Source organism: Pezoporus flaviventris, unplaced genomic scaffold (assembly GCF_033815535.1).
Source record: "Pezoporus flaviventris isolate CSIRO_AGI_PZ_B2104156 unplaced genomic scaffold, CSIRO_AGI_Pfla_v1 ptg000013l, whole genome shotgun sequence".
In the NCBI taxonomy this organism is placed as follows: Eukaryota; Metazoa; Chordata; class Aves; order Psittaciformes; family Psittacidae; genus Pezoporus; species Pezoporus flaviventris.
In genome coordinates, this window is record NW_026892561.1 from 27,739,493 (window position 1) to 27,763,998 (window position 24,506).

General features: G+C 37.9%; 1 protein-coding gene across 12 annotated transcripts in view; it reads left to right on the top strand.

Annotated features, from left to right (window-relative positions):
- The window catches only part of TBL1XR1 (TBL1X/Y related 1), a 116,060-nt gene that overhangs the window by 47,567 nt on the left and 43,987 nt on the right, over window positions 1-24,506 (top strand). For all 12 annotated transcript variants that reach the window (XM_061452494.1, XM_061452492.1, XM_061452493.1 and 9 more), the window contains exon 2: window positions 4,761-4,825. The gene's annotated coding sequence lies outside the window, so the exon portion shown is untranslated. The remainder of the gene's footprint in view (window positions 1-4,760; window positions 4,826-24,506) is intronic.

Consider the following 24,506-nt stretch of genomic DNA (forward strand, 5'->3'; position numbering starts at 1 on the left):
GCATAGTGCTTTGAGGAATAACTGTTTATAGTCCTCCCCAGTCTAGGCTGGATTTGACTTCATTCTCTAGGATCTCTTCACTTTCAGTTTGTGGGAATTGGGAAATTGGTTTACTTACCAGTGAATTTCACTTAAATGCCTTGCAAGTGAAATTGTGCTGCAGCCCAGCCCAGCCTCCCTCCTTCCCCAGTGGTACCGGCTGATTGGTATTGACAAGATTTCTCTGGTGCATTAAGTGTTTTTTAATAGAGCTGGCTAAGATGGTTTCCTCCCCTTTCCTTTCAGTAGGCTACAAGCTATTTTCTGTGATTGCCTCAATTTTTGACTTCCATGGAAATTGGCGTTTAAACTTGTATATAGCTACTACAATTTTCTTTTGCTCTGGTCTGTGTTTCTCTTTGCAGAGCGAATCCTGTTTCTGTGCACTTCTGAAGAGTGGTTCCTATATCCAGATAATCTTTTTTGCAGAACAGTGTTGTCTGCTTCCCTAGTTCTTATTCTTTATCTCCTCAGATATCCTGTTTTGTTTTACTAGCTGGTTCACATAAATCCATTGAAATACAGGTGCTTGCTATATGAAAGAGTATTTCTGAGGTGTGGAAAGCTGGTGCAGCTCTTCTGTGGTATAAATATATAAGTTAAATGTTTCTTCTTTGAAACATCCAGAAAGTGTCATGTTTTCCCATATTTCTGAAGTAAGAAAGGCCTAAAGACAGACTGAAGATCAGAAAATAAAGTTTTCTGGATCAATAGAGAAAAAACATTTCAGATAGATTTTAGGAATATAGGTGGATATGTCTCTGGGCAGGTCTTGGATACTTTGAATGGTGTAAAATTCCCTCAGTGATATCCCCTCCATCAGAGTGGAGTATTGGAGCAGTCTGTGTATGTTATTTTTTTTCAGCAGGAACCCCATTGCTGCCAACTAGTTGCAGCTAATGACAGTTTTTAATGCATCTCAGGTGCGGTGATGATTTTTCCCCCTCCACTTGTATATGTATTTGTTTATCCTGGTTTTTTGTTTTTTTTTTTATTTTTTTGTGAGTTGGTATTTGTCTCAGTTCAGCTTTTCTGTAATATCTGAAAAGCAGATGTTATTGTAGAAGTGCTGAATTGTTTTTAAAGAAGTTGCCATGCATTGCTGTGGAACCGTGATTAAAAGAAATAACTTTGATTTTCTCTGTTTATGTTCCAAGCACTGCAGTGCTAGAATCACTGTTAGTTGTGTATATGCCTATTAACCAAATGAAAGGAAGGATTCAATGGAGTGATTAGTTTTCAATTTAGGCTTTTAAAACTATTGTCTGATGCTTTTTGCAGCCTAGTTACTGAGGGGAATATCCAGGATTTAGTTATTTTTAATTCTATTTTGATTGGGACACTCTTTCCAGATACTGAATCCAGATAAAAGCAGGATACTGGAGGATAATTTAGAAGAAAAGATAGTGTGTCTTTAGAAGGCTTTTGTAATTCACAAAGCACAACATTTAATGACTAAATTTGTTGTTAGAGCTCAAATAGCACTAAAATCTCAGAAAGTAGTATAAACAGTGTGATCCTAAGAGGATTAGAAGAAAAACATGAGTGCACATGTTCACATGAGGAACCAAAGCATCTCAGAACTCAGGCAGACAACATTGTTTTAGCCTTAGCATGAACACAGTGTAACAGATAGATAGGAGAAAGTAGTATAAATGATGGTGTTTTTCTAAGTAAATGTCTAAACATTTTTGCAAATAGCTTTTAGAGAGATCTTTGCATTGAACTGATGGTGTTTGGAAACAGGTAAGGACTAACATTAGTGTACATCTGTGCTATGGGTTTATAAGCAGATTTCTTGCTGCTGGTGCCATCGTTGTTTCTATCTGTGGTTTTGTCTGTACCGCGTGATTATTACTTGGTTGATAACAGCAGCCCAATCTGTGCTAGCAACATGTGTTGGTATTTGTTTTTTTGGTGGTTAGTTTGGCATGTTAGTTTTGGTCTTGCAGATGGGAACTGCTGTCTTGTGCAACCTGTTTGCTCAGACCTTTTTGCCACCTCTGCATACAAGCAGCTCTCAAGAGTATGTCTTTGGGCATTGCTGCCCTCTATGCAATGCAGTGGAATGCTCTTTCCAAGGAGATGATGTTGGGTGTTGTAGTGAGCTGTCTGGGTGCACTCTCATGGGAAGAAACGGGCATCAAATGTGTCAGTCTTGTGCAGAAAATCCCGGTGTGGCCAAAGCTGGTGAGCTTTGGGTGACTGCCTGGGAGCGGGTCAGGACAGACAAAAATCTTAGTTAAATCCGAGCAGAACAGTATTTAGTCGATGTTGAAGGTATCAGTCAGCAGTGAGCCCCCAGACCCTCCAAGATGAAGGATCCAAACTCACAAACTACTGCGTCTCCAGGTGTGCTTTATCCAGTTCAAGAGCATCTGGTGGATTATTTCTAGGTATCGCATCTAGGTATCACATACTGCAGCCGTTACTACACGTGGGCACCTGCTTAAATCACTGTAACAGGTCAATATGTAAAGGTGAGATACAGTCTAAAAATGACTAAATTATAGCAGTCACCTGCATTGTTTCAAGATACATGTTAAAATTGCAAAATCCAATAGGATAAATCTGGAAACAAAAAAAAGCTTTGTACTCAGCACTTGATCCTGAAGAAGGACATCACAGAGTTTTCTAAATGTTTACGTGTCATTTCAAACGCTCTTATTTAAAACTGGAGCCCTCAACCAATTAACATGAGTGAGGAATGAATCAGTCATTCTCTGCTCTCTTGAGTCTTTGCTTCCAGGTTCTTTCTGTGTCACTGACCTGTTTAAATACAAAGTGAAGGACAAGAAGCCTCTTCTACAGATCACATGGAAAGGTTTCAGAAGATTGCATAAGGGCAAAGAGGTGTTGGAAGGAAACAGTTTGGGCAGTGTATAGTGAATAAAGCCTTTTTTCATTGAAGAAAATGGTTTATGTTTGTGCAATCATCCTTTATTTATGTTTGCCATGTTCCTTCCCAAATGAAATAACCCAAACCAGGCGTCACACTCAGAATGGGGCAGAAGGGCCCTCCTCTGACTTTCTCTGTGCACAGCTTTTATAATGATTTAGACTGTTCTCAAAATAACACTGGTCGGTTGGTGGTTTGTTCTGTTATTAAGGAAAACTTCTATTATAAGCAAATAATGTTTTTTATGGGGTCTTCCAAGCAACGTGGTAAAAGCTTTCTCTACTGGTCTGCAACTCTTGCTGTGGAAAAAACAAACTTTTTGAGTAGCTACACGTAGGAAACTGTGCCACTGAGGAGTGGAGTTTTCCTCAGCCTATTTACATAATTTCTGCATCACCAGTACAACTAAGCAAGGAAACAAGAGCATATTTGCAAATACTTTCAATTCCCAGCATTCCTGCATTCTTCTTCATTCTCTGCAGTGTCTCTCACTTGGGCTGCAAAGGTTACGTTTCTACCTGCCTTGGTGGTGTGGTGATATTCTAAGGATAGAATAAGCCTGACTGCTGCAGCTTTTTTGTTGGGTTTTTTTTTCAGCTGAGTCCAAAAATGGGTTTATAATAAACCATTTCCTGCTGGTTGAGCTTGAAAATTACACGTGAGAACTTTGTGTAGATAATGAGTCCAAACCCCCATGGTTATTCTGTGCTCATAGTCAAAGTTTTTTAACACAGTTTACAGATGCTTTGTAAATAGTTTAATCTAAAAATAGTCTGATAATACTTCGTTCGTCACCCATGTCCATCTGTCACCCTTCCTGCTCTCATGAGTTGGCAATTAGATTATTTCCTAACGAAAAGTAGTCTGGCAAATATTTGCATGGAGAGCAACAAGTCAAATGTTAGTGTGAATTAAAATAATTTGTCATTACTGAATAAGAAGTAGATTGAGTTAACACATATTTGGACATCAAAATATGTTTTCTTATACTTAACTGTTAGGTGCGTGAAATTATTGATATGTAAATAAAATTACTAAAAATGTGCAGGAGCATGGATTGATTACTTATGTTTTTGTTAATTTTTTGAACACAGGAAAGATTTTTCTTGAATATTGCAGTAGGAGTATTTCTGTAATGTGCATATCGTCAAATTTCACCAGCAACTAGTGTGAGCTGGTTATTTTAATTACTGAGGTCACTGCAGGAGTTGGTAACTGTCCAGGTGCATAGACGCACCTGTGTACCTAAATGAAGTTACTCAGCGCAGTACATGGTACGAACACAGTGGATGTAACCATTTTGGAGGTCAGACCGCTGGAATGTTGACTCTTTTGTCTGGGGATTTTTAGAGTGTTTAGAAGTCGATAGCTGAGGTTTATTTCCTGAAGAAATTTGACATGGGCAGAAGATACTCTAAGCTACCTACTTTGCCTAGTTAACTTCCCAAAGATTTTTCTGAACAACCTTATATGCAGGTTGTTCTGTTTGGTGCTCTTGCTGAATGGATAAGACTCTCTAGAGGTCTGGTGGTAAAAGTATTCCTACAACAGACTTATTTGTTCAAAGATCTGTGTTTCAGGCTCCCCATGGGAGCAGTTTGTGTGATGTGGGTAGTGACAGGATATATGCAAAAGCCCAGCTCTGCATGCTGTTCTTGGCCTGATTGCTGCTGCTGCTCTGGGCTGTGTACAAATTCAGTGGTAATCACTCAGCTCCTTAAACAGAGTAGGCTAAAAGAGCCATGATAATGTTTTATTGTGTTAACACCACCATTTTCAAAATAGTAAATAACATTTCCTATTTTGTCTGTTGCCTTGTCAGCATCACCCTTCTGTGGCAAGAGGTACCTGAAAGGAAAGTTTCCACATATCAATGCACTGCCAATGGTAAGTACCTTTTTACCTGATTGGAGGTGGTGTGGTTCCTTCTCACAAATAGACCATAAGCTGACTTGTATTGCAAATAGTATATTTTAGAATGACTACTTCTTAGTACACAAGTGGATTATTTTAAATTTTTAGGAAACATCTAGACCATTATTCTGTATGACTAAAACATTACCCTTGCATCTGGATTTTATCTTGCGGAAAGTAAGGCAGCATGTTAATTTTGAAGCGAGAAGTGTGACTTGATAATAACGTAGTTCGTCCTGTTGGCAACTGATTTTGCTTCCTCTTTTGCCAAAAGCCTGTTGAGGACAAGCTGTAGCCAAGCTGAGTGCTCTGTTGCCCCAAGTTGGGTGCTCTGTGCAGTTTGTTTCAGGATTAACAGCTTCTCCTTGGAGAAAAAAATAGTATAAAAATTCTATGTAATGTCAGGTGTATTTTGCTTCAGCACATTTGATAGCATAACACTAGTGAAGCTAAAGTCTTAGCTTCTTTGGAAAGCGGTTTGCTTCATGCAATCTTACTTTGTTTCTGGAATATTACTCAATGTTACAGACTATTGGAAGTTTGCATTTGCAGACTGTCTTTATGGTTTACTTAACGCCTCCTGATACTTGTGCGTATGGAAAGCAGAGGTGAGGTCTGAAGAGAAGGGCTGGAGCTTTCTGCTTCAGCTTTGATCAAATATTTTTTCAGCAGTTGTGGTATCTTGTGTTGTCACAGTTGAGATATACAAGAATGGTAACTGCAGCCTTAGCCTTAAGAAATAAATGCATAAGGTGCTAGCCTGAGTTTTGTATTTCAAGCATCTCTAGATCACTGTACTCAGAACAGAAATTAAAGAGATGGTATTTCCATATTGAAAACTCAATTTGGGATCTAAGAGTTGAGCTGGGTTCCTTTGATTGGCATGTGGACATGCATGTAAAGAATATGCAAAGGTCTGAGTGAGGATATAATTTATTTAAAACTCCACTGTCTTCACCCTGTGAGCAAAATGACTCCAAGAGAGTTTGCTTGGATGTAACTGCTTACTTTGAAATGCAATAAGTTATTCTGTTGAGTCTTGATGACATCACAGCGTGAAATGTAATTAGCATGTATTTGGCACTAAGTAAAGCGAATATAACTTTGAAATCAGAAGATCTGCACTGTGTGTATGTGTCATTTAATAGCCTATTGATTTGGGATGAATTTCAGCTGATGGGCATGAATTTGTTGAGTGAGAAGGCATCATCTTTACCTGGTCACTTAGCCTGGTATTTTGACTTTCCAAAACTGAAACTAGCAATGCTCTCAGGCTTTTCTATTATTGCTGAGTTTTCATTATTGTTGTTGACCTTTTTCCAAATAAAAGGTACTCTGATTTATCTTTATTTTGTAGTAGTTGAGAGTATGGTTTTAGTTATGGTTTAAAATATAGGTCTGTATTACTGCTTCTCTTAAAAACATGACTCATTCCATATTAACCTAGTCCTTATACTTCATAAAATTTTAAAATACTGAAAGACTGTACTTGAAATGTTACTGCATTTTGTCCTAATTTTCCCCCTTCAAATTATGTTAGAAATTCAGAATTGCATAGTCTCAAGGGCATACTAGTTGTTGCAGTGATCGTAAAACATACTCAACTTTTGTAGTGAAGTGAAAGACTTCCCACTCTTTTCTTTAAGGGCTGCTTTTGTGCTGTAAGTTATTGTATTTTATTATTCTAGAGATTTCTGAACAATTACCTCTTAATTAACTATGGAACAGTTTGAATGTAATTAAAGAGACAAGCTAGACACATTCTTCATCATCCCCAAAGTAACAATAACTTAATCTGGTTTGTAGTAAAGAAGACTTTTATAGGTTTGTATTACGTTTTTATTTTCTGATGTATGTAGACAAAGTGTGGGCCAGAGGTTGACCTGAAAAAGCAGTTTGTGTTCTTCTCCCAGACAGAACTTAGCTACCCGTGTTCAATACATATATTTGAATCAGAAAGGATCCTTGCATTTTTGATCATGATTGTCAGTTCCATTTCTTGGTACTGAAAAAAAAAGGGGGGGCAGGGGGTGTAAACCATAGACGTTACACTTCCTCTTCTGCTTTTTCTTTGCTTTTCTATTTTAAAAGTAAGTAAAAGATGCTTATTTTTTGCATCACGTACAATATGTTAACTGATAGCTAAATAGGGTGTAATATCAGTTACCACTTAAAAATATATTCTAACTGTTGGCAATTTTTTTTTTAAATAAAATGATGTTGTGATATAGGCTACTAATAAAGACTGTGATTGTGTTCAGTTGGTGTAAGTTCTCCTTCCCATTCTTCCAGTCAACTGTAACCTTCCTCAGAATCTCAGAAGGATGCAAAGGCTTAACAAAAAAGGCCTGTTAAGTGAAGGAAAACTAGGTATAATTCTTGGGACAGCATGAAATTTTGGACTGTTCTGAAACCAGTGGATGCTGTTATCAGTGAAGGAAGGTGAAGTGCAGCATGTTTTCTCCAATAACTGATTACAGCTGAATTTTCAGAAATATGTCAGAGCGTTCATACATAAGTTTATTTATTGGATCAGCATGAATTAGCTGATCTAGTGGTATATTTGTTAAAGTGCTAATAGTGTGATACAGAAAAAGAATGTGTGGCAGGGCGATACTTGGTAAGCATTAAACATTTTACGTACCTCTGCATTCTGATCCATTTTCTGCAAGTTTTTTTTAAATTCTGTTTCTTTGCAGAAAACAAGTTAAACACATCAGTAAGATCACTTTCTGGTTCAGAAGGAAAACACCCCTTGCCTCTTTTTTGTAGCATTAAAGTTCACTACTGAATGAATTGAGTGAAAGGATAGCTACTGTCCTTAAGAATTTTAAGAAGTGGTGGCTCTACTTTGAGGGAGCATTTGCCAGAGAACTTTCTCTGCTGATTCTGTAACCGTTTTGCAGTTCAGAAATAAGCTTTGACTAAGAATTCTCAGCAGAATCATAAATATGTAATTATCTAAGCAGCTGGGATATTTAGCCACTGGCAGGTGCCCAGTGCAGCACAATCACAAAAGCAAAGGGAAGTGGGCCAGTATCTCAAATCTGGGAAATGTCCTCTAAAACAGAATAAAGGCCATAACTATTCCTTGCCTATTGCCATTCCTAGGTTTTAAATCATAAATGTGCCTGAAAAGAGGCTGTTCCTGCTATGATACATTGTCTTATGTTACAGCTTTTTTTGTGTGTTTTGTTTTGTTTTGTTTTGTTTTCTTGTCTTCCTTATCCTTCACTCTCCCCTGCCTTGGGTTTTTTGTCTTTACTGCTTTATACTGGTTTTGATTCACTAGTTAATAGCAGCAGTAGTACAGCTAGCATTAGATTATATCTTACTTGATCAGCATGCCATCTGCTTTAGAGGAGAGGGAGATTTTATGTTTCTGCTGTGGGTTCACTGCCATATGCCCATGGTGAAGTTGCATAACCTGAAATAACCCTTTTCCTGCTCTATTATATGAAAGAATTAGCAATACAATGTTAAATGTTCTTGACAATGACTAGGTTTGCTGCAAATTTAAAAAACAAAACTGGGTATTAGGTGTGAGTGAAGTAGGATGTTGTGAAGAAAACCCAAGGACAGGCTGTTTTGTATCTGAGCACGTTAATGTTACTGTCTGGAGAAAACCATGTTAATATGTCACTTGTATCATCAGGTCATGATCCTGGTTTCCTTCTTGTCAACAGAAAGTTGCTAGTAGCTCAAGTCAACAAAAGTAAAAGCTGCCCTTAGTTTCAGTGGTATTGATGCTGGGAGATAATGAATATTGCTGCAGAGCAACAGAATGTCTGTAGGCTGAGAAGAATGACACTGAATATACTGCTGTTACTCTGGAGAAACAGAGACCTGGCCACCAAAGACCCTGTGTTGACATGGCCGTCAGCATGGATGCCAGATCTAGAAGCCTGCACCTGCATACCAAGCTTCTAGTTCACCATGGGAATAGAAATAAAGATAGTCACTGGGTTAATGGACCTGTATTTGTAAATGAAGGTCATGTGTGGTGTTCTGATTGTGATTTTATAAAAAATATTAAAAAGCTATTCAAGACAAGGGATCTAGATCCTCCTGAAGTTAATACTGACCATTACCTATAGAGTCACACAAATGAATGGTATTGATGTCAAATGTGAGCTGCAGTTGCAGCACTTGTACTCAATGATAATGAAATCTTTCCCTTTCATTTAATTTATTTTGGCTGTAGATGGGCTATATTTTATTATGGTCTACGTGTGTTGTAAGAATGTTTTATCATGTGTTCAGGTGTTTGACATCTGTCTTTTTTTGTTTTTTAAATACTAATTCACTAGCATAAATTAAATTAAATTCAAGTCCAACAATATGAAAAGGAGATGACTTTGTTAATGTAATAAACTGGCAAAAAAGCTTTTAAAAATACAGCTATTTCACTCTTTTGCAAGCTTGTTTTCTCTATTAACGTAGTCAACATTTTTTTGTGAAAACAGTCATGCACTTCTGGTAAAGAGCATACAGTAAGTCAAATAATATGCTATATCACAAAACAAAACAAAACAAAACACACAAAAAAAGCTGTAACATAAGAATTGTGAAGAAAGGATTTTAAGTGTTTGTTTCTTAATGAGATTTTAGAATTAAGCCAGCAGTAGTTAAAATGAATAGAGGGCAGATCAGCTGTCAGCAGATTATTTTTTCATGAATAAATGGAACAAATTTAAAACTATCAGGTACATAACACACATATTAAGGGGGAAAATAGATGGTCAAAGGTTAAAGAGGGGATGAAAACACAAGTTTTATGGTCACAAGATCAAATGAGGCATTAGTTAATTTTCCTTTTTTTGGTGCAGTTCAGCAGGAGTTCAAGTAATTCAACTGAATGATTGAACTGGAACAGAAAAGAGTGCCAGAAAAACTGATTACTAATAATATAAACAGAAAAATAATCAAATGGACTTAAGACTTGATGTCAGCATTTCACATTAAAATGCATTTGAAAAGGCTGGAATCCCATCCTAGTTGCATGGAGCCTGATTTACAGAGAAAACAAATTTATAACAGCTATTCTTACAACAGTTGAGAAATTATTCTACTAATGAGCCGTCAGAATGGATTTAACTAAGAAGCGACTGAGGTGCAGAAGACTTTTTTTCTAGAGACCTACCATCTGGGAAATGGGAAGTAACTGGAGGAGCAGGTAAGGGTATTTGAACAGAAGGGAACACTGTGAGGAGGTGACTGTTAAATACATTAGGGATGCTGGGGTTTTGTTTGAAATAGAAGATACAATGCAAGTTATTATTTCCTAGTATTGGCATCCCTGAGGTGATGCTCTGCTCTATAGAGATGTCTAGGCAAGATCACCTTGTCTCCTACAGATTTCATGATTTTTAGGAAAAGCAAATAACTGGTATGTTTGAGTTTGTGAATGTGAGCGCAGCGTAGAACAGATTGTTGGCATACCTTCCTGCTACCCTAATTCCTAGTTTTCTTTGTATTGAACTTCTAAAACCAAAATCCTTTTGTCCTGAATTGTTCAATTCTGGTTATTACTAAGATGCTTCTTATGCTGTTGTAATTTACTAGAGTTGTGGTTGATAGTCCACCCCAGTCATGAAAGATCAGGACTCTTTCATGTCTGAGGTTTTGGCTCAAGGTGGAAGTTGTGGTGAATAGGCTGTTGAGCCAAGTTGCTTTCATTGACCCCTCCAGTTTTGTACCACTGTTGTTTTTGCCAAAGCCGACTCAAGTTTTTTCATTATAGTTATCTTCTCATGGCCTAGCGTTATTCAAACATGCTTTGACTGTCTCTGTGGCGGTCCGTGTATTTCCTTTTTCTCTGAATGCAAACTAAACTATTGATTTTTGTCTTGCAATAGGACTGTGTCACGGCAGTTACAGGGATTACCCTACTGAGGTTGACAGTACCCCTTGGACTGCTGCTGTTAATGCTTCTAATTCCCATTGGACTGTTTTTCAGTCATCCACAGTCAGATGTGGATTGTAGCTTATTTGGAAGAGAAGTGAATGTTACATGGCGTAACATAACTGCGATCCTCTGGTCCTAAGGTCTCAGTGTCTGGAGTTCATGGGAACTCTGGTTTTGCACTGAGAGGGAACTGAGGAAGGGTCACTACTCTGCAGTGTGTGTGTGTGTACACTTTTATAATCACAATAGACAAGATTTAAGCACTTGGTCTTCATGGATACCTGTATAGCATCTATGTTCTCTTTCTTTCATAAAGTTGTTTGGTTTTGGTTTCAGACAAAAGAATGTGCTGGAGCTAATCTGTCTAGACTGTGGTATGATGCTTGCTCCAGCAATACGTGGGAAATTATTTGTTAAAATACTAATGAGATGTTGTAGAAGAATTGTGAGGTGAATAAGGAGCCTGTTAAAGGAAGGTCACATCATTTTTGCTCATGGGGATGTCTGGGGCTAAAGGAAGTTAGTTGTCTTAAGAACTGGTCTTGGGCTGATATTAATGTATTCACTAATGAATTCAGCACCAAAAGTAGGAGTGTGCAATAAAATTTGCCAGTAGTGTATAGTTGGGAGATGCTGTCAGTATACATGAGTATTCTACAGGAACAGCTGGATGGCCTGCAGGACTTGAGTAGGAAAAGTGGACTGAAATTTCGCAGTATAGGATGCATGGTTGTGCACCTCTGGACAGATGGTAAGTTAACCCTAACCTTGGGTGCTTATCACTTGAAAATGGAGGAGGAACAGGAAGACCTCAGTATGTTAGCCAGTAAAATCAAAGCTGTGAAAAATGTAGTCATAAAATGTGTGAGGTGAAGAGGTACTTCTAGTAGGAACAGGAGAGTGTTAATGCTGCTCATGTGCAAGGTAGTACCAATAAATCCCCGTATATAAAACCAAACTACTCTGATAAATCATGTTCAAGAAAGGTGAGTATGAAGTGGAGTAGGTGCAGAAGAGGACTGTGGAAAGGGCAAAGGCAGAGCTGAGTCTGTCTTTCAGGAGGCCAACTGTGAGATTGGTTGGTTTATCTCAGTAAAAGTGAAGTCTGAGAGGGGATATGATTGCTTTCTCCAAATACATGTGGGGTTGATAAAAATGAGTGTAACTATTTTCTAAGTTAGATTCAAGACAGCACTGGAAAGAGAAGAAATGTGTGCATCTTGGCAAGGAGTACATTCATGTTGGAAATTAGAAATCAGATCTCATCCACCAGGGGAGTAAGATTTTTCGATAAGCTTCCCAAAATATAATGGGAGGCAAGAAATCCTCGCTAGTTTTAAGATGTACTCATGTTACACAAACTGTGCTCAAAAGGGGAGTCCCATGGTCTTTCTGGCAAGCACAATTTGTTTGCGGAATAACAGATTCTTGGTTTTGAAATATAAGAAAGCTTAATTTTTTGTAACCTGGAGAGAACATCAGCCATCTCTCAGCTATGTTCTTTTGACAGATTAGCAAGTTTGATGTGTATAGAAGTAAACTGCGTCCTTTTAGGAACATGGGACAAAAAAATGTTGCCTGGGAGAAAATAATATACTGAATATGAACATGACAGTTCAGCAAATTCAGTAGTATGTTGAAAGTTCTTAGACTAATTTTTGTCTGATTTGGAAAACAGTTCAGTCTGTTATGTAAATATCTTTAGAGTTATGCTTTGAAAAGGAGTGTTATGTATGTGACTTGTTAAGCCTTCCAAAGAGGACTTGTGACATCTGTACATAGCAAACCTATGGAAAAAAAATACTAATTTTGAGTATTCCTAATGTTATTACCCCAAGATTGATCTGGGACCTTCTGCACAATACGTGAGTGGAGAAACAGCAGCAAAGGCAGAGTTTGATCAGGGTTACTAGAAGTGCCAAGTTACAGCTGCAGCGGGTGACATCTACTTAAAAAAGATTTCAACTGTGCAGGACTCTAAGTTAGGAACCCCAGTGCTTGCTTTTGAAGAAAAAGCATTGCAGTTTTAGCAAAGTTAATTGTTTCATGTACTTTTTTGTGACTTATAACTCACCTGGAAACCCACAATCTGGAAAATCCACAATGGTTTGTAGGCACAGTGCTCTGGGTAGGGAAGGAGCTCGGAGATCTAGGTTGCAGAATAATACACTGATTTCCTTATTCTCTTGCCCTGGCAGCACGTCGTTTGTGTTTTGAACAGTGCTGCCTCCCTGGGAATCTTTCACTGGAAAACTAATGCTTGTTGGAGTAGTTACATATTAAAAAAACCAATAAATCTAGCCTTGCCTCTCCTATCTCTGCTGGCTACACCCATGAAAATTGCCTAGAATTGAACTAAAAGGGCCAGTTTGGAACAGAAGTGAGTGAAACATGGCTGCCCAGTGAGAGGTGTATGTAGCCCTTCCTTGCATGGTTTATAGGACCTGAGTGTCACTTAGGAAGATTTGGAAGGTAACACTGTGGCTTGTTTACACAAGCAACTTGCTGCGCACTGTGTAAGGGTTGAGAAACGAGAGTATGCTGTTACCATGTGCGTGGTTTTAGGGTGTTTGAAGAGAAATTTTTGGCTATCTTGTTTTTTAAATTCATTGTGTTATACTGTGCTTCTGTTTTTGTATGTTAAAATCCTGTGATAAGAGTGTGTAATTGGGAAGCTGAGTTGAAGAATTGGGTGGGGAGACACTTCTTTGTAAAACACATTCTTCAAATACAGTTGATTTGTCAAAAGGTAAAGTGTTCCTTTACTTGCTATATATTCTTAGAAGAATTTCCTAATAGACATCTTGGGTTAAATGAAAAGAGTGATGCTGTCAAAAAGCAGGGATATATTGAAAGGGGGAGGAGGACAATTGTTTCTGTAAAAATAGGTGAAAAAATCCTCCCAAACGAAGGATTTTGAAGAAAGGGTTTTGCTTCCTTTCTGCTATGCAAAGTTGCAATGGGAGAAGCGACTGTAGGATCCGCAAAGCGTGGACTTCAGTGTAGGAAGTACATCTCTGTCACTTGCAGCCCAATCTAGGTGAGCTGTATGGTTGTTTTTTTGTTTTTTTTTTTAATAACACCTAGAAAATCATTTGTTTTGGGAAACTTAAATCTACTAAATATTTGCTGAATGAAGAAAGAATCCTAGACAGAAGCGTATGTGTAACATTTTGCCTCACACTGGGATAATGGCTGCAAATTTCTTGAGCTTCAGCTGTTTAATAAGGCATTCCCAACAGCGGGAGCCAAGAACAGAAAAGTGCCTGTTCCCATGATCCTTCTTCCTTTCCTGTCTCAGCCTGTTCCCTCAGAATGCTTCCCTGCTCGCTAGGTTCTAAGCTAGGTCAGTGCTTGTATTTCTGCTGTGTTCACTGGGGCTCAGCAAGGACCTATCTGTAGGAGGCTGCTTGCTATATAGTTAAAAAATTCTCTCACTACAGGCTGTATATAGATTGGTTTTTTTCCAAATGTCCAGTAGACTTCTTACATAGCTATTTATTGTTTTGGTTTTTTTTGTTTTGTATAAACCAAGGGCCAGCACTTAATCCTTGTTTAATGCTATAAGTACTTCATTTCACTGCCCAGAGGAGCTACTGAATGTAGATGAAGATGGCAATATTTAACATCGTGTTTATCCTAACTCAGAAACAGCTAACACTTTCAGGGATGACTAGAAAAGCTATGTTGCATCTTGGCACTTTCATTATCTTTAAATACAATTCGGTGTTTTTATCTCCCACAGAAGAGGCAGGTGTTTTTTTTATGGGTTGTGCTAGGAAGACAGAAGCAGCAGCAGCAGTGGTGCAGACTATGTGGAGCACCTTGATTGGTAAGAGGAGTAGCAAGTGGTATGAAGAACATGTATTAAGATAAAACAACAAAGTCCTATAAGGGAAATTTTGTTGTTGTTGACATTTTATGGTTTTTCTTGTTGACCTTGACTGCTTGTATTATGATCTCTCCAAGCACAGGAACAAAGTCTCACATGTTTGTGCAATGTTAGCATAATAGGGCCCCCATCTTGGAAAAAGGGTCTTGGGATGCTGCTATTACCACAGATAAATAGCGGTAATGTTCATAATATCTAGTTTTAATTGCAGAGAAGGTTCCTTCAGCAAAAAGAGAAATACCTGAAATAGCAGAATAGAAAAATTAAGTAAAATGCAAAAAATCCCTGTGATCTGTTGTGTTGCTTCATAATTGTGTGTGTATTTTGTAGTTCTTTTTGTATAGTGCCATTTTATCCAAATGTATATAACAAGGTCAGAGTTTTTACAAAAGTTTGTATCAGCGCATATTGTGATTTGTGCTCTGATAGTAGTGCTCGTGACTACCAGAATTCTTTTGGTTTTATATAATCCTGGCTTTGCAGCACTGTAATTCATTTGCTGTCTGTTTTGCAGTGCAGAGAAGCGATATAAACTCTGCACACAGACTTGTCTGGCTTTTTCTTCTTTACAAGTCATCAAAGCACAGCTGCATGGGCTGCCACCCACTCCTCTGCATGCATACCTGCTCATTTTCCTCTGAGGCACTGATTTGTAGTAGCCTTGGTTTTTTCCTGATCTTTCAATGTTACAAGTGGAATTGAGGGGCATGGTAAATAGGGATGAACTTGGTTACATATGGCTACTCTGTGAAAAATGCAGCTTGTTTATGTCTAGAAATTGGGTCAGGTTTTAATTGCGGCGTGAGGATAGCTAGCGCTTGAATAGTTTCCCTCTCAGTATAAAAAGGGACAAAAAAAGGATCTGCAGTTATCTTTTTCTGGCACTAACAAAAGTATATTCTGTATGTATAAATGTAAAGTATAATGGGTCTAGAAAGCCCTACAAACCTTTAACTACTTGCAAGTGCTCTCAGTTTTCTTTTGACAAAATGAGCTTTTTTCCCTTTCAGTAATACATGTTATGGCATATCTGCAGTGAACCTCCTTCTCATCTGGTTGTTGCTCTTCTGAATAGACAGATGAGTTTGCTTCACCTGAGGCAGAAAATAACTTTTATATACTTTGAATTATATGTTTAAGAGTCTAGCAGCTTTAGGAGCCGAAGTTCAAGTCAATGATCACTTGACAATGCTGCCTCGTTCTTCCACCTCAGGCTGCCTTACATAGCCTGAATCAGGCTTTTGCCCTGATCTTTATCCACAGAGGTTGCGTAAGTGAGTAACAGTGTCTGCTTTTCTTGCTTAACTGCGTAGTTTCATCGGATTTGGCTCTCTTAATTGCAGTTCAGGTGAAGGATATGATGGCAGAGTACTTATTGTTTCTGTGGTTATTTAATAGCATATTCAGTTATAATAATTTCAATTCAGGTAATATATTAAATGATTAATGTTGTTAAAGTCAGTGGAAAGGCAGCTTCCCTGGTTTCTCTGAGGGGGAATACTCTTACCAGGAGATGGACCAGATTGACCATGAAGCCTGTGGTTTTGTCTGGTGGAAGGCAGCTCTCAGCAGCAGCAAGGAACCTGTGGGTTACGCAGTAGTCATCTGAAGAAAAAGCATGTAGAAATGGGTGTTAATCTGCCAGCAGGAGGGGTTAAGTGTCTGTTATTGGCTTGTTCTGTGGTTTGAAGAAATTTTTGTTGTGGATTTTTGTGTGGTCTGTCTGAGCCAGGACTTCTCAGAAAACCACTTGCCTTCATGTCCGTAACATACCCAAACCTAAAATTCTATCCCTATTTCTATTAAGACTAATTAAACCTTAAAAATTGTATCAGATGTCCTTCCCTCTGTAATGCCAGCTTTGCCTAGGGTAAGTGTAACTAAAACATAATTATAAAATGAAAATAGTATTTTCCTTCTGCTGATACTCTTTGCATGTTTTAAGATAAGCTGTTGCATTAAACTTATTGGAATAGGAGAAAAATCAAAGATAGGAACTAGTTCTTGACTTGATTCTGGTTTGATACAAAGCAGGCAGTGTGAGATTGATTGCAGTGTTCTAGCTACAGAGGCAAATTTGCTTATTGATAGCTGGGCTCCTGTTATTATTCATAGGTATAAGATATGTGGATCTCCGCATTCACTGTTTGAGTGAAAATTACTGATAGTGGAGACTTTCACTTAGCTCGTCAAGCCCACCCTAATCCTGACAATTTTGAGATAATCTCCTTAATGTTTAAATGTTTTCAGCACATATAAAGCAAAAGCACAGCAAGGGATGGATAGGGATGTGTTCATCTTTTTTACCTCCTTTTTAAGTACCTTTTAGCTTTCCTGCTAAATGTGACAGTTATTAGAAAAAATAAATTGTACAATGGATATAAAAATATCCCATGTAATGAAAGTGGCTTTGGATCCCAGCTGGCTTTGTATTTTGTTTCTTCTTCCAGCTCTTGTTTCTTTTTCTCAATTTTGAATCCTCTAGTTTTTAATAGTTGCAGTGTTAAAGTGAATTTTAAGATAAAATGAAAATTTAGGAAATAGAAAAACATAGACAATGCTGTTACCAGATAGCAAATGATGTTCTTAATAATTCAGTATTCTCTTCAGTCCTGATGGATTTAAAGGTAAATAGACAACATGCAAAATCAGTTGCAGCTAAAGTTGATTTCTTTGTACAAATACTTTGGTATGCATAAATATGTAAGAAATTAAACAGCTGGCACAGGGTCTCTGGTTTTGTCCAAATCTTAAGGCTAGGAATATGATTTTATCTATTTATTTACAAGAATAAGAGCTAGCTCTAGAAGGAAGTTCTGTAAAATGTGCTATTAGGAGAGTGTGCTTCTGCAAGCTGATGGAAAGTGAAGTGATTTTATACCAAGAGTAAAGACAAGCAGCAGTGGTTACTGTTTCCCTTCAAGTCTATCTTTCAGACTTTTCTGAATGTTCCAAATTAATCTGCCCTAAAACTATAAAATAAACTATTATCCACCAAAATGTGAGCACAGGTCACCTCTTGAGGGGATGGTGTTCCTTAGTCTTAAGTGTTTATTTAGAGAACTGTTTCTATGTAGTTCTCTTATTTCTGTTTCCTCTCTGTGGCAGACATACCCAAAGCAATGAGTCGCACTTCTCTCTCAGGAGAAGGCTTGAGGCAATTTAGTGTGTATTGCCAGGGTTTCTCCTGCCAGCTCTCCATCTTCAGTGAACCTCTGCAGGATACTCTTTTCTGCTTTTTTTGCAGAGAGTGTCAGGCATCTGGAGAGAGAAGGGGAGGACAACTGGTTTCAAGGTAAATCACAAAACACAAACCAAAAGCAAACTCAGTGGATTAGGCCATATTCTTTAAAAATGTAGTTCTCTGCAGTGACTTTCAACCTCCTTTGAAATCCCCAACATGGTCTAGTTTTGCCAGAGGAGTCCATGAATTACATTGTTTGCAAAAGGTGCAGAGAAGAGGAGCCCCATGCTGATTGTACTCTACTTGATTTCTCCATGATAGAAGAGAAGCCGGAGAGGCCATAGAGGGACCTCTGCATTTCAGTAGGTAGCCATGTATACTGTGCATTTTCCATCTTGCTGAGCTGGCAGTCACCAGGAGCAGTTGTTTCCCCTTTGCTGGTGACTCTTCCATATAAATACAGTTTAAAGATGGAGTAGTATGTTGTATTGCATTTCATGATGCATCACTTGTAGTACTGACAATCAAAGTCTCAGGATGGGAAATAATAAAATCGGATCCAAGAATTACTTATGATCTCCTTGATACTCGCTCCTCCCAGCCTCACTGCTGCACAGGACCAATTTAAGATAATGGCTCTGCCAGCGTCTGACCCAGCTTCATACCAATGAATAACTTAGTACTACTTTTTCTTTCTCTCTATGTAGATGTCTATATGGAAAAACGTTTGCACCAGCTTATGTGGTGTAATAAAAACTATTAAAAACTAATGCGACTTCTGTACATATAGTTGCCTATAATGAAAGTTATGCTTTAATTTGGGAAGGTGCACAATAGGGGTATTGTAATTTAGCAGTGGCTGACATGTCTTTCAAAATTCCCAAGTAGGTTGTACTATAAATATAGTCTCTTGTTTTGCAATTGACATTTTGCTAGTGGGTGGCTAATTTGAAGGGAACTAGACCAGAGATCTAATATTAATAACTTAATAGCTATGTGGATATTTTAAGTCTATTTTTCTACTTATTTATAGGTATATATCATTCATCTGTACTGTGTAGCCGTCTTTGCATATATGTTTAATTCTGAAACTTTTGCTTTAGTAACATTCATGCTTATGTGCCTTTGAATCAAAAGCTTAAAAGTAATTTGGTTATATTTCTCAAAATCACTTTGAGTATGATGTTTTCAAAGTAATGGCACTTAAACTGTTTTAAGAAAAGCCTTGCTTCTGACGTAAGGCCTGAGAGGAAAGCCAACAGTGCATTGTCTACATCTTGCCTTAATTTGAGAGTCAAAGCAGCATTAATACTATATGTTTTCCTGTGTGTAAATTAAGACATAGGGCAATTTTTAAGCATCCAGTGGAAGTGGGTAGCTCATAGGCAAACTGAAGAGGAATAAAATAAGAAGGAGCATGTCAAAGAAGCTTGATCCCTTGGGATTAGAGTAAAATGTGCATTCAAGTGCACATCACTTCTCATAGCACATGTTACTATACCAAAGAGACGTTATGTTCTGGTTTCCTCTGATGGGACAAATTTCCATGTAGGTTCATATCTCTTCTACCTACTCACCTTACCTCCTGCCTTCGTTCTTGCAGTTATACTCATCTGTAACTTAATAAGCATGTGTGATGCTTGTCCTTGTCCTTTTAATGAATTCTTAAATGAATTTATAATAAGGCAGGAGGATTATGTGAGAGATGCATTATACTTAATAATTTTTAAATCTTTGTTTTGTCACATACCCAAACATTTTCAGATGCATTCCACTGAACTTGATAGAGGAGTGCTGCGGTACTCCAGGCTGTGACTGCTGACTGCAGAATTTGTGTGTGTTGTCTTTGCATCTTTTCCCTCTTGTGCAAGTAACTTTGCTATAAGTGCTCAACTCAAGGGAAACAAAAATTGTTTCCCCACTATCTGTAGAGTTTGTCATTCATTTAATTAGCTGCCTTAGGAGGTTTAAGCTGTGTACTAGAAGGTGTTTGCTGGATGAAAACCCTGCAGGCTGTTATCTGTGAAACTCGCCTGTCAGTGGAAGCATCAGCAGTACCTTCAACCACATGCTGCATCTTCTGCGTCTGTTGTGTGAGGAAAGGCCCATATTAGTTCCAAAGATCTAACAACACACAGGTGTACTTCGGAGGGCAGCATGCTACAGCTGTTTGCTTGTTGGAGGGCATGGTTATCAGTGGTAGAGGAAGCATAGCACGGGGCTTTGAGCTTTCATAGTTCTCCTGGCAACTGCCAATGTCCTTCCAAAACTGATGAGCTCTTTGTATTTTATTTCTTCTGCCTATCTGCCCAAAGCTGTGTCTCTGCCTTTGTTTAAGTGTAGTTTATATTGTCATTGTTATGAAAGAAACAACTGTGGATATGCAGACTCTGTGCAGCAAGCGGCTTCCTTCCATTTTATTGCAGATATCCAAAGATTTCAATTTTAAGGTTTTTTTGATTTTTTTTTTTTTGGCTCTTACGTACTTCACTGTGCATGATACAGCTCTGGGCAGAGAACCAACCCAAAACAATTTGTTGTGTTACTGATACAGAGAGCTTAGCTGGAGAGATTGGTGTTTGAGGCATTACGTGGGATCCAGGCCATTTCAACTGCTTAAGGTTCAGTTATTCTCCATTGATAAAATTCAGCTGGTAGTGTTTGTCCAATTCACAGTGGTCCAAGGAAGAACTGACACCACGAAAGCACACACCTACTCTGGTGATGAGAGTTGTCTGTGAAGTCAGATAATGATGCCCATGTTTAAACTCTGCAGGGCCCTTGAAGCATGATTTCTCTCGTTTCACAATCAGCTTGAGGCATGTTGGGAGTGACTGTCATGGGGTTGTTTTGCAGCTTTTGACCCTTCCTCGTGTATTTTTCTCACTCTTCTTGCATGACTGTACTTGGTTTTTAGTTCCAGACTCTGGGAATATAATATTCATGCATGTGCTTATTGCATGTTTTCCTGTATGTAATGTAGCTCTGTTGATTTCACTGTAATCATGAGAATCCATCATAAGGTGCACACTTAATCTGCCAAGATTTATAGACAAATTTGAAGATTCTGTAGTAGTTTAAAAAAAGATAATTTTACAAACCTTCTTTTTCCTTTCAGGTGGCATTTCCAAAGGTTTTTCTTCTGCTAAGAATCATGTCTGCATCTGGGCAATCCCACTTGTCCTTGCAATATTTACTCGCTTAATATTTTCTATCAAAAATAGTAAACCATTTTTGCAAAGTATTAATATATCAAGCCACAACACTTTAAACGCCTTAAAAACCTGTATGCCAATCCTGCTACTGCAGTGAAAATGTCTGTCAAACACTGTGCACTGGAAATACTACTCCTGTGCAAAGTGCTCATATTTTGAACTTCTGCTGATCTACCAACACATTTAAGGAATTTCCAATGCCCTGTGAAGAATTGCAGGCAATGGCAATAGACAGTCCCATTTGTTGGAAGTAAACAAGTTACTGAGTAACTGTCACACCTACCTAAGTTTTGAGATCTGGGGCTTTCAATGGCTGGATTTCTTGTTTAGTTTGGATACTGACTTGGAATCTATTCTTCCATCTGAATCGATTTTTGAACTTTTTTCCTCTAGTTTGTCTGGTGTTGCATAAATATCTCAGTATGTGCTGCTTCAGCATTTACAGGTCTTAAGATGGTATTTTTGTACACAAACACATAACTTTCAGAAAAGCACCAAAAATTAGTGTCCTTTTGCACGTATTTTTTTGTCTCATATTATTAAAAGCCCTTTGAGTCTGAAAATTGAGTAATGCAACTTTCTGCAAACATGCATATTTTTAGTGTAATTGGAAGATGTTTAGAATTACTGTCTTTAGGCCTATACAGCCAAGAAACCAATTATAGGCATGGTTAGAAAGCGATAGCATGCATTAGTCAAATTATAACAAAGTTCCAATAATGTAAAATTGCTGCACGATAAATTAGTTTGTATAGATTTTGACAGTTGTTGCCTTTAATAAACTAAATTATTAAGCAATACACAGCTGCAGTGCTTCCAAAATTGGAGAAAACCAGACTTCTATTTCCTTGTCAAAGTCTTTTCCATAGAGCAGGACTGCAGGCCCTGGTAAGCCTGGTTTGAGTTGTTTGGTTGACTTTGTGAATCTGTCTGTCCCAAGATGATTTTTGTCTCAGTAAATAGATGATAGATTACAAGAGCTACTTCAAAGACCTTGTCAGGCACATTTTTTTTTGCTGTTAGTCTGATGGAAGCATTCAGTCTTTTGGGTTTGGGTTTTTTTTCAATGTAATTTATGAAAAAATCATGACTAAATTAATGCTGTCTGTTTATTTTCACTACAAACCTGAGCCAAGAGTTTAACTCGAGTCTCCTGAGAGTATGCAAGAGATATGTGTGTTGTGACTCCATATACCTATTGAATTGCAACTTCGAAATAGAAGAACCTGTCTTTCCCTCTAGTAAAGTGTTACTGCAATGCTATAAGCGAAAGCAAAATCTATTTAAATTCTGGAAATCAGGCTACTCACTCTGTAGCTTTCTTACGGTTTCAGGTCCTGAGCTATGTTCCAGCTGCAGGCTTGAGATGTATTGTGGCTGTCAAATGATGCTTGTGTGTACATGGACAAGTCTGTATTTTAGTGGTACGTACTTTAATTACGTATGACGTAATTATGATGTAACCTGCTTTTGGTCCAGTTTAGGACCAAGTCCCACTATCTTTAACATGCATAGACAAGCAAATTAAAGTCCAGTTTGAAGTGGACTCCATCCCAGAAGTGCCACTTGATATTTATTCCAAAGGAACTGAGGCTCCTGCAAGACATGGTCACTGCCTGGCAGATCGTCTCTTCCCCTGTCACAGTCCAAAAGCAGCAAGTGCAGACCTTATCTCTGAATGTCCTTAGCTGTAGTTGCTTGCAGTGTTTCATCTCTCACACTTTTTTCCTGGGAGAACATGGTGGCACTGACTCAGTGGGGGTAAATGGAAAGATGAAGGCTGCTTGTTCTGTTTGTAGTGTGGGTGAACCTTTCTGTTTGCAAATACCCAACACTATAAAGCTCAAAAACCTGTCCGCTCAATGTACCATCAAAGCTCATCCAGATGTACACAGTAGTGCTTCCTTGGTGTGCCCCTCAGCAGCTAGTCAAATATACGACTTTCTGAGCACCATCAATGTCCTCTGAAAATACTCTCTGCACTTCTTAAATCGTTAAAAGATGAATTATGGAAATGACAGTGGAAAAGGAAGAGAAAACATGCGTTCACTTGGGGAATTGATATTGCCTATAGGTAGTCAAGGTAGAACAGTAATGTTTTACAGATAAAGATCTTAAACTTCATAGTTTCATTTTCAGAACCTGAAATAACCGTTTTGCTAACAAGTAATGTTTTAATAGTACAGTAACATTTGAAGATGCAATAACGCTGAAGCTTTGCTTGTCTGTAGCATTTTAATCCATGCATACTTTTTTCAGGATCTGAGCAGATTCTCTCATGGGTGAGTCTCTTTTATTGGGATTAGGGCTGTTAGCAGTTTTGGAGTCTGCTTCTGTGATGTGTTCTGAAATTACTGTGTCTGCTATTATCAAGGAAATACCACTTTTATCATGTTTACTTTGTGATCATAAGTATTATTCAGTGAGTTGCAATCTTAAACTTTGCATGCGATAAATGCTTTATTGTCAGTTTAACTTCTGATGTTACGTTTGGTTGTGCTGTGTGTAAGCTTCAAATTATAACAAAATACTTAGCAATCAATGCAGTCCTACTTGAAAATTAAATAGATTTGCTTACATTTCATAAAGCAGCTCTAAGAGGCTGACATGAATTTTTCAACCCAAGACTTTGGTTTTCTCTAAGCTGCTGCTCCTGTTAGTTGCGTGTGTGTTTTTCTCTGGTGTGGCAAAAAAGGGATCTGTGGTGCTGTTTACAGAGTCAAAATGGGAAGGCAAATGTTTTTTGTATGTGAACCAACCCTTATTTTGTTAACACATTGCTTGGATTTCAGTTTCTCTGCTGGTGACATTTGTTGGTTGGATGGTCTTTGAAATAGAGGGATTAGAAGGAATAAGTTGTAGCAAGCAGATCAAATATCTCGCTGATAACATTTGGGTTTATGCAAATGAAGAATGAGAAGCAGACCAGAAATTATGCTGCACTCATAGGACAGACTGAAAATAAGGCCTTATTCATGCTTTGAGCTCTCTGAAGATCCAAATGTATGCATTTCTTTAAGTTCAAGAGAAAGACATTTTTATATAATGTCAGTTTGTACTGAATTCTTTTTCTCTACATGCACATTTCATCGCCTTAGTAGCAGCCTTTGTTATAGTAATATGGAAAGAAAACAACATCAAATACCATTAATAGGTGTTCTGGTGGGGAAGGCAGCAGTAAACAATAGTTCCTAAAAGTAGGTAATTTCTATCTCCCTAATGGGCCAATTTTCAATTTATAAAATGCACATCGGTACTTTTTTAATGAACATATAATTTACTTTTTTGTCTTTTTTCCCCTAACTACATGTGATTTAATATCAAAATAAGCAAAAACCCTGGACAGTCACTCAAGAAAGAAATGTTACTTGTTTGTTGGAAATAAATTTTTGATTATTTTTAAAAACTTGCATTGACTTAAGAAGTCCCAGTCTAATAGTAGTAAAGATTTCAGT